The sequence below is a fragment of the Nicotiana tabacum genome, chromosome 3, assembly GCF_000715075.1.
Source record: "Nicotiana tabacum cultivar K326 chromosome 3, ASM71507v2, whole genome shotgun sequence".
Lineage (NCBI taxonomy): Eukaryota > Viridiplantae > Streptophyta > Magnoliopsida > Solanales > Solanaceae > Nicotiana > Nicotiana tabacum.
In genome coordinates, this window is record NC_134082.1 from 103,616,646 (window position 1) to 103,629,626 (window position 12,981).

At 37.2% G+C, this 12,981-nt stretch overlaps 1 long non-coding RNA gene across 1 annotated transcript; it reads right to left on the bottom strand.

Annotated features, from left to right (window-relative positions):
- Positions 1 to 238: 238 nt before the first annotated feature.
- Positions 239 to 3,212, bottom strand: LOC107813601 (uncharacterized). Its single transcript, XR_001654388.2, has 2 exons — positions 2,793 to 3,212; positions 239 to 622 (listed from the first exon to the last, which is right to left on the bottom strand). It is a non-coding gene; the product is annotated as an uncharacterized LOC107813601 (long non-coding RNA).
- Positions 3,213 to 12,981: the final 9,769 nt, after the last annotated feature.

The following is a 12,981-nucleotide window of genomic DNA, read 5'->3' on the forward strand; positions in this document are numbered from 1 at the left end:
TTTTGGCCAAAAAGAAGCTTGACCAAGCAGGCTATATAAGTTTGAGAAAAACTAGATTGAGGTAAGCTATATTTTTTCATATGATATCAATCTTCTTTTACTAGTAAATTAGCAGAATGTGTACTGATTAGTGATTAGCTAGCTTCCTTTCTGATTTTGAGCAAATTTCCTATATGTGAAATTTATAGAATTCTTGCTTTCTGCATGGTAAATTTGCATTCATGAATTTAGTTAAAAGTGAAAAGAAAAAAAAAACAAGATTGCATTTTAATTTCTCCATCCAATACATCTGACAAAGTGAGAAATTTGATGAAAGAATTAACATAAACTAGCTAGCCCCAACCGTGGGAAATATGTGCTAGAAATTGCAGCTACCAATGGCGAAGCCAGAAAATTCAATTTGAACACCCTTTGTCATTGGACTATGCAAGGGTATTCAAAGTCTATTTTTTTTAATCTAATATTTTAGTAAGTATAATTTTTCGGCGAAGAGCTTAAGTTGATCACCATTGGCCACACATTGCTTCGCCCCCGTGCAGCTACTACAACACGATTAATCCACCAAAGTATTAGCTCTATGCTTGGTTGATTTCACACGACATGTGATATTCGTTATCCAGCCCTGCAAAAGAAGAACAACTAGAACTTGATATCCAAATTTTTAGGAAGAAAAAGAAAGATTTTTTGTTTGAACTCCCTGTCACACTCCTTTTTTTACAAACTTTACTAAATCCTCTTAAAAAATAATTTTGTAAAGCTCGAAAGGGTTTTTCAATTTTGAAAGTGACAAAAATTTGTGTTCAAAAGGATTAACTCAGAGTCGCCACCTGATATTTGATTTCGGCGTGTCAGGTCACCATTTTTTCTAGAAATATATTTTTCCCTTTCAAAACACTTGAGACTCTAAAACTAAATCTGCACCAGAGACTCCCCAAGTCCCGTGAAAATCACGGTTGCATATATGATCAAGTTGGCTTTTTAGAAGATTCGAATTAAGGTAAAAGACACAGAAATGGGAAAATAAACACACAAGAGGCTCGAGGTCGTTCTCACCTAATAAAAGAAGAAATAAAAATGAAAATAAAATACTACGAGTTCTACTTTAGGTCTCCAAATACAAGTACTTCGGGGTATTCCCCGGAATAAAATATATGCAAGTCCTTCGGGGCATTCCCCGGATAAATTTAACTAAGGGAACGACCTCTTGCCTCAAAATTAACAAAAGTCCTAAAGCTTGCCTACCCAAATGATAACGCCCTATGCATGCTCCTAGCGAATAAAGTAAATAAATAAGGGAAAACTAAAGCATGTAACAATTTAATTATGTTTGGCTTTTCCCCGTTCCCACGGCCAATATTTCATTCAAGACAAATACATTGAACAAGACATGATGGGAGAATCAAGTCGATACACATACCAAAATGAATGGGAGAGAATGAATTAACTAACAAACTAAGACGAATAATGAAGTGAAATGAAACAATAAAATATGATAAGAGCCACCCAATTTTCCCTCAACCCCATCCCAAAATACGTTAAAAAGGCCACTGATTCCCATTCTTCTTATTACCTAACACTTGATAAAACTAACTAAGGGGCTAAAACAAGTTCCAACCATAGCCCCTCAGAAACACGTTAAGCTAACTGGGAATCAAAGAACCTGCCAATAATTTCACCTATGTGGATTTAACTCTCTCTAAATCTTGATTTCACTTAGCTACAACTACCATAAATTTGGGAAAAGACTACTAGGGAGCATTCTGCATTAGACTTAGTTAACATGGAAAGCTTAATGACAAGTGAACCTTCACCATAATGATGCAATTCATAAGCACAACTATGCGCTTCCCTCCACAAGTAGTAGGAAAATTATTAGAATAAGGAGAGGTTCATGGCTAAATCAATCTGCATATCTCCTGCTTAATAAGGTGAGTCATTCAGGGAGTCATCACCTAGACAGATGCCATTTGCCCTCCTTAAAACAAGAATAACAGGAATGAGCACCTCTTGCAAACCCGACAAGAAAGAAAAGAATTTCACCATGACACCTAAACTAGATTAATTTACTACTCCGACAGTCCAGGATCTGGACTGAAATTGCTAATTCACGATATGACTCAAATTTAGCAAAATCTCGTGACCGCTTCAAAACATTAAACTGAATTATCCTAAATAACAACAAGAAAGAAACATCGACGAATAACTCCAGAAGTCATGTAACGCTTAAACATCAACAAGACCGATAAGAATGATCAGACGCATGCCAAGAGAGACTCGATCAAACTAACCTTAAGCAAGGACTCTCAACGAATTTCAGAAATTGAGTAAATGAACTAATTTAACCAACAAGCAAAACTGCTTAACAGATGTTTCTATTACTCTGCTTTATACTCAAAACCAAGAAAAGCTACGAATATTCATACGCAAACACACTGCTGAACTGAAATTTAGCTTAACAGCTTCATAGTCAATCGAACGAGTTCTGACAAATACGAGACATTATTCTGCCATTTCAGATAATCACAAAACCAAGTTACATTTCAATCAAATGCTTCAATACCAAACAAATTCGGGATTGTCGACATTTAAACATAAAACAAACAGGACAGAATTGCATGCCTAGAGAAGTCATCCAGACTCATCATCAATCAGAACACAACAATATGTTTCTATTAGCACTCGAACTTAAACATCTAAGAAATTCAAACTACTTCTGATTGCTTATCCTAGGCTCTCATCATATTTTCAATAAAACACCAAAGATAGATTAAGAAAAGAGAAGGAGATTGAACCTGTTTGATCGAGGCTTTGATTAATTTCGTTTGTAAGCGATTACAAGTTAAACTTCCCGATGAAGTTTTGAAATGAAGAAGCGACACGGCAGCAGGTAGACAGGAACCGAATCAGCGACCAAAACTCGAACGACAAACTCGATTTCGGCTCAATTAATTTCCATGTCGAAAGAGCAAAATCGAAAAATGTGGAATCCAAAATTGAAGGAAGAAAGCCGAAAATCAAAGAGCACTAAACTAAACATTTTTTTTGTGTTTTCTGATTTTTTAAAATGAAAAACAGATCTCTAACCAAAATGTTCTAACTCTTTTTTGATTGTATTACTCTACTTAACGGAAAATAGAAATATGAGAAGAATCACCCCTAGAACTCTAGAACACTCTTTTTTCCAAATTTTTCTCTGATTTTCTCCCGTATCCTCTTTTTCTGCCCGAAAAATCTCCTTTTATATTCCAACCCAGAAGCTTCTAACCTCTTCTCCAAGAAAACCGATTTTTCTCCAAAATCTGAAAAAATCCCTAAAAATCCGAAAGCCTTTTTCGTGTAAACGGGTTTTAGGCAAATGGATGCTTAGGATCCAAAGATCTCGATCCTATGGCTCCCATTTAACTATCATCCATTTATGAATGGCTCGGATTCTTCAAAGAAATTGAGAAGAGCACGTGAAATGAGAAGAAAACGCGTTAAAATCAGATGTTAATGATGAGGGGGGACCATGTGAGTTAACTCGCCAGGTTGGCGAGTTTTTCCGAAAGGACGCGGCAGAGGAGTGTAAGAGAGGGCTGGGCGCTATTTTGGGTTCCTTTAGGTTTAGGGTTTGTAGGAGATAAGGATTTTTACGTGGGGTGTGGGGCATTAATCTTGACCTTAGGATTAGAGGGGTTGGATGGCCAGGATTTAAAATCAAAAACGGGGCGGGGCTGGCGGATTGGGTGCGGGTCAGCAAGCTTTAGGAGTTGGGTTGTTGATTTGGGCTTCAAAAAATGTGCGAAATTGGACAAAAAATGACTGAAAATTCAAATTAAATACCTATAAAACTCTAAATTAATTTGATAAACTATTAGTACTAAAAATTGAAGTTGGAGCTATTTTTGGTATTTTCGAGGATTATATTAGGATTAAAATAGGTTAAAAATAATATATCTTTCTAAAAATACCTAATACTGAATTAAATAGAAAGTGAAACTATTTTTGTATTTTTTTCAATTTTATGTGCCTTAAAAATAGAATTAAATTAGTAATAAAGTAAAATCCTATAGAAATAAACTCAAATAAATATCCTAAAAATACTAGGACTATTAGAGGTGATTCTAATGTGTGGGTCAAAAATTACATGTCTACACTCACTATAATGATTAGGTAGTATGGATTTGTATAGTACCTTTCCACTATTAGATCTTGGAGAATTCAAGGAAGCAAGAACTTGGTGTACTTTTTGGTCCAGTGTAGCAGCAACAACTGATTCTGTTAAAAGCAATACTTGAAATCAGTAATGGATATTAACTTTCTAGCTAGGTGAAGAACCCTAGTCACATTTATCTATCTTTATGTATTCTGATCCCCATTTTACTATCCCAACAAACGGCCATGTAACTGTTTAACCAAAAAGTGGAATTTCGGTTAAAGTCTTAACTTAGTAGAACTCGGGTTACTGATAATCAAAGAATGAATAAAGGAAAGTGATTTTGTCAATAATAAGATAATCAGAAGAAAACAAAGTAAACCAATGTATTCAAATAGTATTTTGTGTCCTTACAAATGATCCATTCTCTTTCTTTTATATCTATCTCCAAGTTATACGTTATGCCTTTGTCATAATAAGGTCATTATAGATAATTAAAGGCATTAAATGCTACGTTACATAATAATTGTGATTCAATACAGATTCCCTAACGTTTTTAGTATTTAATGCTTATTAAATATTGTATATGTACTCTCTTGTGCTGTCAGATTCATTCTCCTTGATTTTTGGATTAAATATATACGAGCGTTGAGTTTTCTGAATAACCGCTTGTGCCTCTTCATATGCCTATGCTCGTATCTGTTGCAACTCGTGCCTCTTTGCTAATCATCATCCTTTGACTAGCCTCCATGTCATGACACGTCATCTTTCAATCACTTCAATATGTAAACTCAATTTTTCTCAATATAGATAGTCCCCCCACTTGCCATTTATTCATCAATTGAATATTTGGGAAGTGGAATTCATTAAAGTGGGAATTTTTGTCACCATTAATGTTATGACAGAATTGACGCTTCAATTGTCACTTCCATTTAATGCTCTTTATACATGGTACCCTTTTACTGGTTCTGCAACTTTGCGGCACTTTTTAGGGCTTTTTTCACAGCTTCACTAATCACGAAGCGTTAGTTCTCATTATGACCTTTTCATCATTGTACATTTTCCTTTGACGGTTGCTTCTCAGTATAAATTTAGTTTTCTTCTTTGTCTTTACCACATAAAATTCTCTGAATATCCAATTCTCAAATCTTTGTTTGCTTCTTCCTCGTACTATCATGTATTTATCAAACCCTAACCCTAAAAGGGTCCCTATAGTTGATAGCTTCCCTAATGCCCCCAGTAGGAGTAGAATAGGGGGTAGGCTTCGTAATTTTGGATCTTCATCTCTGCGTGGTTCTTCTCTTCCTTCGGCTGGTTCCAGTCCTGCTTTTGAACCAGAGGTTCTTTTTCTCAAAGATCTTCTTCTAAAGGAAAAGAACCCTCTGAGCCTGTTCGTGAACCCACAGTGGATGAAATAGTTCCTGCTGAACTATCTTTCTATAATGATAGGGAGTCTTTGAGAAATCAAGTGTCCTCTTTAGATCGTGTTGATATCTATCCAACTCAGATCACAGAAGGTCTAATTTCTCTAGTTTGTAATGACTGTCATTGGAGTCATGACTTTCCTATCATTATTCTCAATCCAAATCAAAGAATCACCTCCTACATAACCAGATTTTCCTTTGTCTATACATACCCTTTCACATTAGGATTCTAACCTACTATTGATCCTGTTATTCTCGAATTTTGTCATTTCTTTAATGTTTTCTTAAGTCAAATTGGCCCAGTAGTATGGAGGGTTGTTGCCTGTTTGAGGCATTTGAGCAATATGGCCAGTGTGCCTTTTACTTTCTCTCATCTAATTCATCTTTACTCCCCCATACTCTTTCGCAATGGTGTATTTACACTAGTAGCAAGGAGCAAAAGAGTTCTGGTTAGCCCCGAAGATGACAAAGACCGTGGCTGGTATGCCAGGTTTGTTTCTGCCCCACTGTTGGTTTAGTGGGTGATGAGAACGTTCCTTTCCCTGAGAAGTGGAATTTTGCACGTGAGTCTTCTTTTCAGTAACTGTCTCATACCTTTTTCCTCAGTTTTGAAGATTATTATTCTAATTTTGCTTTTCTTTTCCAGCAATCATGGGAAGAAATTTCCAATTTCCGCGATTGGGGTAGGAAAGTTGCTGAATATAGCCCTAGTGGAGGGTAGATCTTGGAAAAATCTTTCTCACCGCTTTGGTTGGAAAGTAAAAACTCACGGTAAGGAAAAATTCTTTTACTAAGAGTTTTTATTTAACTCCTCAGTGTCTTTTTCCTGAACTGACTTTAATCCTTCTTTCTATCAGGATTTGCAGTTCGAGGGATTAGTGCCGAGGCGGTCGCGGATTCTCGTACATATTTTTTTGGAAAGGGCCCAAGAAATAATTTTGGGCTCTTCATCGAAAAGAAAAGTTGTTGATGACCAGACTCCGAAGAAAATGAAGACGGGGGTTCCTTGATAACAAGGCCACAGGCTCGTAGATGTATTATTTCCGATGATGAAGCAGAAGCATCCCCCTGCCATTCTATTCCTCTTACCGAGTCTGCTGAAGCCCCGGTAGTGATCCCTGATGATGTTGATGATGTTCCCGCTGCTACTCATGGTTTAGGTCCAATTTCTGATGAAGCACTCCTGGCTTCTTTTTCTACTCCCATTCTTGTGACTCCTTCCTTGCCGATCGTGGCTGTTTCCGTTCTTCCCCAGGCTGTTTTTACTGCTTCTACTGTTCCTTCTTCAACAATTCCCCCTCCACTCGTTCATCGTACTGAAGTTGGTTCCTCAAGTAGGAGTGGTGCTATGAAGCAAGTTACTATTAAAGTCCCCGCTGAGGGTAACCTTTTAAGGAAATCAAGTCAAGCTGACGTGTGGCTAAAGCCTTTAATTGGTCCTATTGAGAGAGCTAAGCTAGACAGTCATAGTTCTTTGACCTTGATGAATGACATAGTGCATGCTTCTTTGAAAGTATTCCTTTTTTCAAACTTTTACTTTGCCATTTTTCTATCTTCAGGATTCTCATTTCTTTCTCTTTCCCTTCTTTTTTTTAGGCCAACCTCATCGGCACGAAGATGATGAGAAGGGTTACTCTCTCAGAGCAGTTAGTGCATGATTATCAATTGGAGGTGTATAATTGAAAGGAAAAGTATGAAAGTCTTCAGATTGATGTGGAATTCTTAGAAGAAAGTAAGAGTACCTTGGAACAACAGGTGTGGGCCTTGACTTCGGAATTGACAGTTGAAAAGGCTTCCTCAAGTCAAGCAGATAAGAAGAAGGCTCGCCTTGAAACCTCTTTTTCCGAGCAGCTTTCTAAGGCAAGTGAAGAGATCAGAGAGTTGAAGGCTCTCTTGGTTGAGAAGGAAGAATATGCTGGTGCACTTGTGCAAAATTTGACCCAAACTCAGGAAGACCTTCGGGTATCTTCTGATAAGGTTTGTTCTTTAGAAAATTCTCATGCCTCTCTTCAAGCTTCTTATGAATCTGCCTTGGCTGAAAATGAAAAGTTAAAAAATGAAATTGCTGATTGGGAAAGAGACTACGAGATCCTTGAAGATAAATCTGCCATTGAAGTGAGTTGGGCATTTTTTAATTCTCGCTGCGATACCCTTGTTGAAGCTAGCCAAGAGAATTTTAACTTGGAATCTGAGTTAGCCAAGATCAAATAGACTATTGAAAAGGTTTAGCAAAACAAAGATTTTTCTTCTCCCGTAGCCGAAGCTTCGGAAAATGTTGAAATTGATACGGGTATCCCCACTCCTTCAAGCCAAGTTGAGCCCGCTGTTGTTGAGGTCCCTGCTTCAGTCCCTTCATCAAATCAATGAAAAGTTTATTTGAACTCCTTTGTGTTGTGTTTTTTTTCTCTTTTTGGTGAAATGTGGTTATAACCCTTGGTCTCATTTGAGGGTTTGTTTTGGAAACATAAGTCCCCAGACCTTTTGTGGGGCAATATTTATAAACAATTTTTGGTTTATGACTAGGTTCATACTTAGTCTAAACTTTCTAATATTAAGAAGTTTACGTTACTATTTGAACTTCTATTTTGTTTATTCTTGCCTTTATTTCTAAGGACTTACTGAATAACTTGCATTTTTATTCTTCAAAAATGCTTCTGTTAACTTCATGAATACTTAAATTAATCATGAATTTTATAAAAGAGGGCCCTTTTATATTCGACACTTAATGAGAAGACGTCTCAACTTCATAACGGTGTTAATATACGATAAAAGAAATAGGAATACACATGTTTCTTGAAATAACTTTGACAAGTTTTTATTTGAACTTTGTCTAGTTTTGAATAACACTTTACATGTATTTGAATTACATCTATAACTTTCTCGTAACTATTTTTCTTATAACAGATTTAAAAAAGAAAAATAGACACAAGGTTTTTATTTATAACCCGTTTCAGTACATTGCCTTTACCCTAACTACGGTAAGGTTTTTTTTTTTTGCCTTAACTCATGACTTTGCTCTACACTTGACTCATTCAATGAGTGAACCTTTCAGGCTTGATCTTTGATTATTTTCCAACCTTCTTTGCCTTCTTTATACACATGCCTGTGTATATTATATAGTCCCCCAAGTGTTTGAGCGTTGAAGTATGAAGCCTCGAGCACTTGATTGTTCCTCTCATTTGGTCCTTTCCCTGAAAAGGAAAAACATATGGGACTCGGAGGTGCGATTATAGATGAAGACTGCTTAACCCGTTTGAATTTCTATCAGAATAATTGTAACCCTAGACCGGGAAGTTTAATTTATTCCACGTGCCTTGCAGGTCGTGACTCATCATTTAGTACAGGCTAGCCTTTTTACCTATCATCTAAAATCGTTAGTAAAATTTTAACAATTCAAAAATAGAATATTAAAACATAGATACCTAACCGTGGGTATTCCTTAGAAATAGTATCTCTTCAAATGAACAACATTCCAATGTGAAGGCAGTATCTTGTCATCCATCGTTTCCAGTTCGTATGCTCCTTTCCCTGCGATATCATGAATCATGTAGGGTCCTTCCCAGGTTGGACTTAATTTTCCCAGATTGGCTGCCTTCGTAGATTGAAAAACCTTTTTGAGCATGAAGTCCTCAATCTTGAAGAATCTTAGGCGTGCTTTTCGATTGTAGTATTGCCCTAACACCTGTTTTTGTGTTGCCATTCTTATTAATGCAGCTTCTCTTTTTCCTTCAAGTAGATCAAGATTTATGCGCATTTCTTCGCCATTAGACTCTTCTGACGCTTGTGTAAACCTTGTGCTTGGCTCTCCTATCTCAACTGGAATTAAAGCTTCAGCTCCATAAACCAATGAAAATGGTGTTTCTCCCGTACTTGTTTTTGTTGTTGTGCGGTATGCCCATAAAACACCAGGTAACAATTCTGGCCAATTACCTTTGGATTCCTCCAAACGCTTCTTTAAATTGTTGATAATGACTTTGTTTGTTGACTCAGCTTGTCCATTACCCATTGGATGATAAGGTGTGGATGTAATCCTTTTGATCTGCCAACTCTGAAAAAACTCTGTAATTTGTGCGCCTATAAATTGAGGGCCATTATCACACATGATTTCCTTTGGCACACCGAATCGACATATGATATTTCGCCAAATGAAATCTCTAACTTCTTTTTCTCGCACGTGTTTGAATGCTCCTGCTTCCACCCATTTAGTAAAATAGTCAGTAAGTACAAGCAAAAAATTTACCTGTCCTTTTGCTTGTGGTAGTGGACCCACGATATCCATTCCCCATTTCATAAATGGCCACGATGCAATGACCGGATATAACAACTCCGTAGGTCTATGCATGTTATTATCGTATTTTTGACACTTATCACATTTAGCCACAAAATTTTCCGCTTCTTCTTCCATTTTAGGCCAATAATAACCTGCCCTAATCATGGTTCTTACCAGTGATATTCCTCCGGCGTGATTTACACAATGCCCCTCGTGTATCTCTCTCATTATATATTCCATCTGTGAAGGCCCGGGGCACCTTGCTAAGGGTCCACCGAACATTTTTCGATAAAGATTGCCTTGCTTTAAACAATATCGAGCAGCCTTTTTCGAAGCGCGTGAACTTTTTTCTTGTCTTCAGGGACGATTCCATTCTGCAAAAAAACAACAATCTCGTTCCTCCAATCCCAGGTTAAGTTATTAAAATTTACCTCATTTTTGTCTGGATCGAGCACTGAATGAAACAAATGAATTACGGAAGCATTTTCATTGCTTGCCACGTCTGCTGCAGATGCGAGATTAGCTAGGGCGTCTGCCTCGACATTTTTATCTCTTGATATTTGCATAACCTTCCAGGTTTGGAATTGCCTGATCAGATCCCATACCTTCTCTAAGTACTGCTGCATCCGTGCTTCCCTGGCCGTATAAGTCCCCAACATTTGATTAATTACGAGCTGCGAATCGCTTTTGATCACAATCTAATTAATGCCGAGTTCTCGTGCTAGTTCTAAACCTGCAATCACAACTTCATACTCTGCCTCATTATTAGTTATAGAATGATATTTAATGGCTTGTCGAATGGTTTCACCCGTAGGTGGTATCAAAACAATTCCCAAGCCTGCACCCTTTACATTAGAGGAACCATTAGTGAATAAGGTCCAAATTCCCGGATTAGAGTCGTTGAACACTTGCAATTCTTTTTCTGCTTCCAATTGCATTCCTTGGCTAAAATCAGCCACAAAATCTGCTAACACTTGAGATTTTATCGCGGTTCTAGGCTGGTATGCGATGTCATATTCACTTAATTCTATAGCCCATTTGGTTAACCTACCTGACAACTCATGCTTATGTAATATATTGCGTAATGGATAAGCAGTTACTACAGTGATAGGATGACACTGAAAATAAGGCCTTAATTTTCTAGATGCTATGATTAATGCAAGTGCTAGCTTTTCTAATTGAGGATACCGTGTCTCCGTATCTAATAAAGATTTGCTGACATAATAGATCGGAGATTGTTTACCTTGGTCTTTACGGACTAAAACAGCACTTACCGCTACTTCTGAGACAGTAAGATCGATAAGCAATCTTTTCCCATCCTTTGGTTTTGCGAGTAATGGCGGATTTGACAGGTATGCCTTCAATTTTTTGAGTGCCTGCTGACATTCCTCAGTCCATTCGAACTGATCTTGCTTTTTAAGAGCTGAAAAGAACTTAAAGCATTTTTCTGATGATTTAGAAATGAATCTCCCCAAGGCTGCAATTCTTCCTGTCAACTTCTGCACTTCTTTTCTACTTGTAAGCATGTCAGAAATTTCTTCGATGGCCTTAATCTGTATGGGCTTCACTTCAATACCATGGTTAGAAACAAGAAAACCTAAAAACTTACCTGATGCAACATCGAATGCACATTTCTCAGGATTTAATTTTATGTTAAATTTTTGCAAAATATGAAACGTATCAGACAGGTATGATATATGATCTCCTGAATGCTGAGTTTTAACGAGCATATCGTCTATATAAACCTCCACAATTTTTCCCAAATGTTCTTCAAAAAATTTTGGTCACCAGTCTTTGATATGTTGCGCCAGCGTTTTTAAGACCAAAGAGCATTACTTTATAACAGTAAGTCCCCATGTCTGTTATAAATGAAGTTTTTTCTTCATCCACAGGATCCAGTTTGATCTGATTATATCCTGAATAAGCATCTAAAAATCTTAACAACTCATGTCTTGTAGTAGCATCAATTAGTTTATCTATATGTGGTAATGGAAAAGAATCTTTAGGACAAGCTTTGTTAAGGTCCGTGTAATCCACACAAACTCACCACTTACCATTCTTCTTTGGTACTACAACAGTATTAGCTAACCAATTAGGATACTTTACCTCACGGATAGACCCAATTTTTAGTAATTTTTGAACCTCATCTTGAATCACCTGATTTTTGAAAGTTCCTTACTTTCTCTTCTTTTGTTTGACAGGTGGATATGATGGGTCTTCATTTATTTTGTGAGTCAATACCTCCGGTGGTATTCCTGTCATATCAGAGTGGGACCAAGCAAAACAATCCACGTTAGTTTTTAAAAATTCAATCACCTTACCTTTCATGTCTTGGCTTAGATTGGCCCCTACGTAGACTTTCCTTTCAGGCCATTGTGCAAATAATATTACAGCTTCCAGTTCTTCAATCGTTGTTTTGATATTTTCATTTTCTTCTGTTTCTTGAATGGCATCTGGCCTTGAGTCCACGTCTGTTCGTCCTTGTTCAGTTGAGGTTTGTGTTGTGGTACCCTCAACTGGATTCTGTAATTACTATTTTTCTTCGTTTCCCGTACTTGAATCTGCTACAGAATTATGCTTCTGGATGTATGTTGATCCCCACGGATTTGACATATTCCCCATGACGATGGAAATTTAATAACTTGGTGCAAGGTTGACGGAACAACATCTATCTCGTGGTTCCATGGTCTCCCAAGAATCATATTGTAAGTCATCTCCATATCTACCACTTGAAATTTTGTACCCTTGACAACTCCTTCTGCGAATGTTGTAAGTATTACCTCCCATTTTGTCACTACGCTAGAATTATCAAATCCAGACAGAGTATGTGCCTTTGATATTAATTTATCTTTGGTTTGCATCTCACGTAGTACTCTTAGCAAAATAATATTCACGGAACTACCTGGATCAATCAAAATTCGTTTCATATTAGTATCATGTACAAGTAAAGATATTACCAATGCATCGTTATGTGGGAATAATACAACATCCACGTCTGCATCATCAAACGTAATGCTTTCTTCCTCTAAGACATGCCGCACCCGCTTCCCGTGGGTAATTGTAACTTTGGAGACTTTATTGGCTGTTGTGTACGTCACACCGTTGATGTCTTCACCTCCACTTATCACATTAACGGTCCTTTTGGGAGAAGG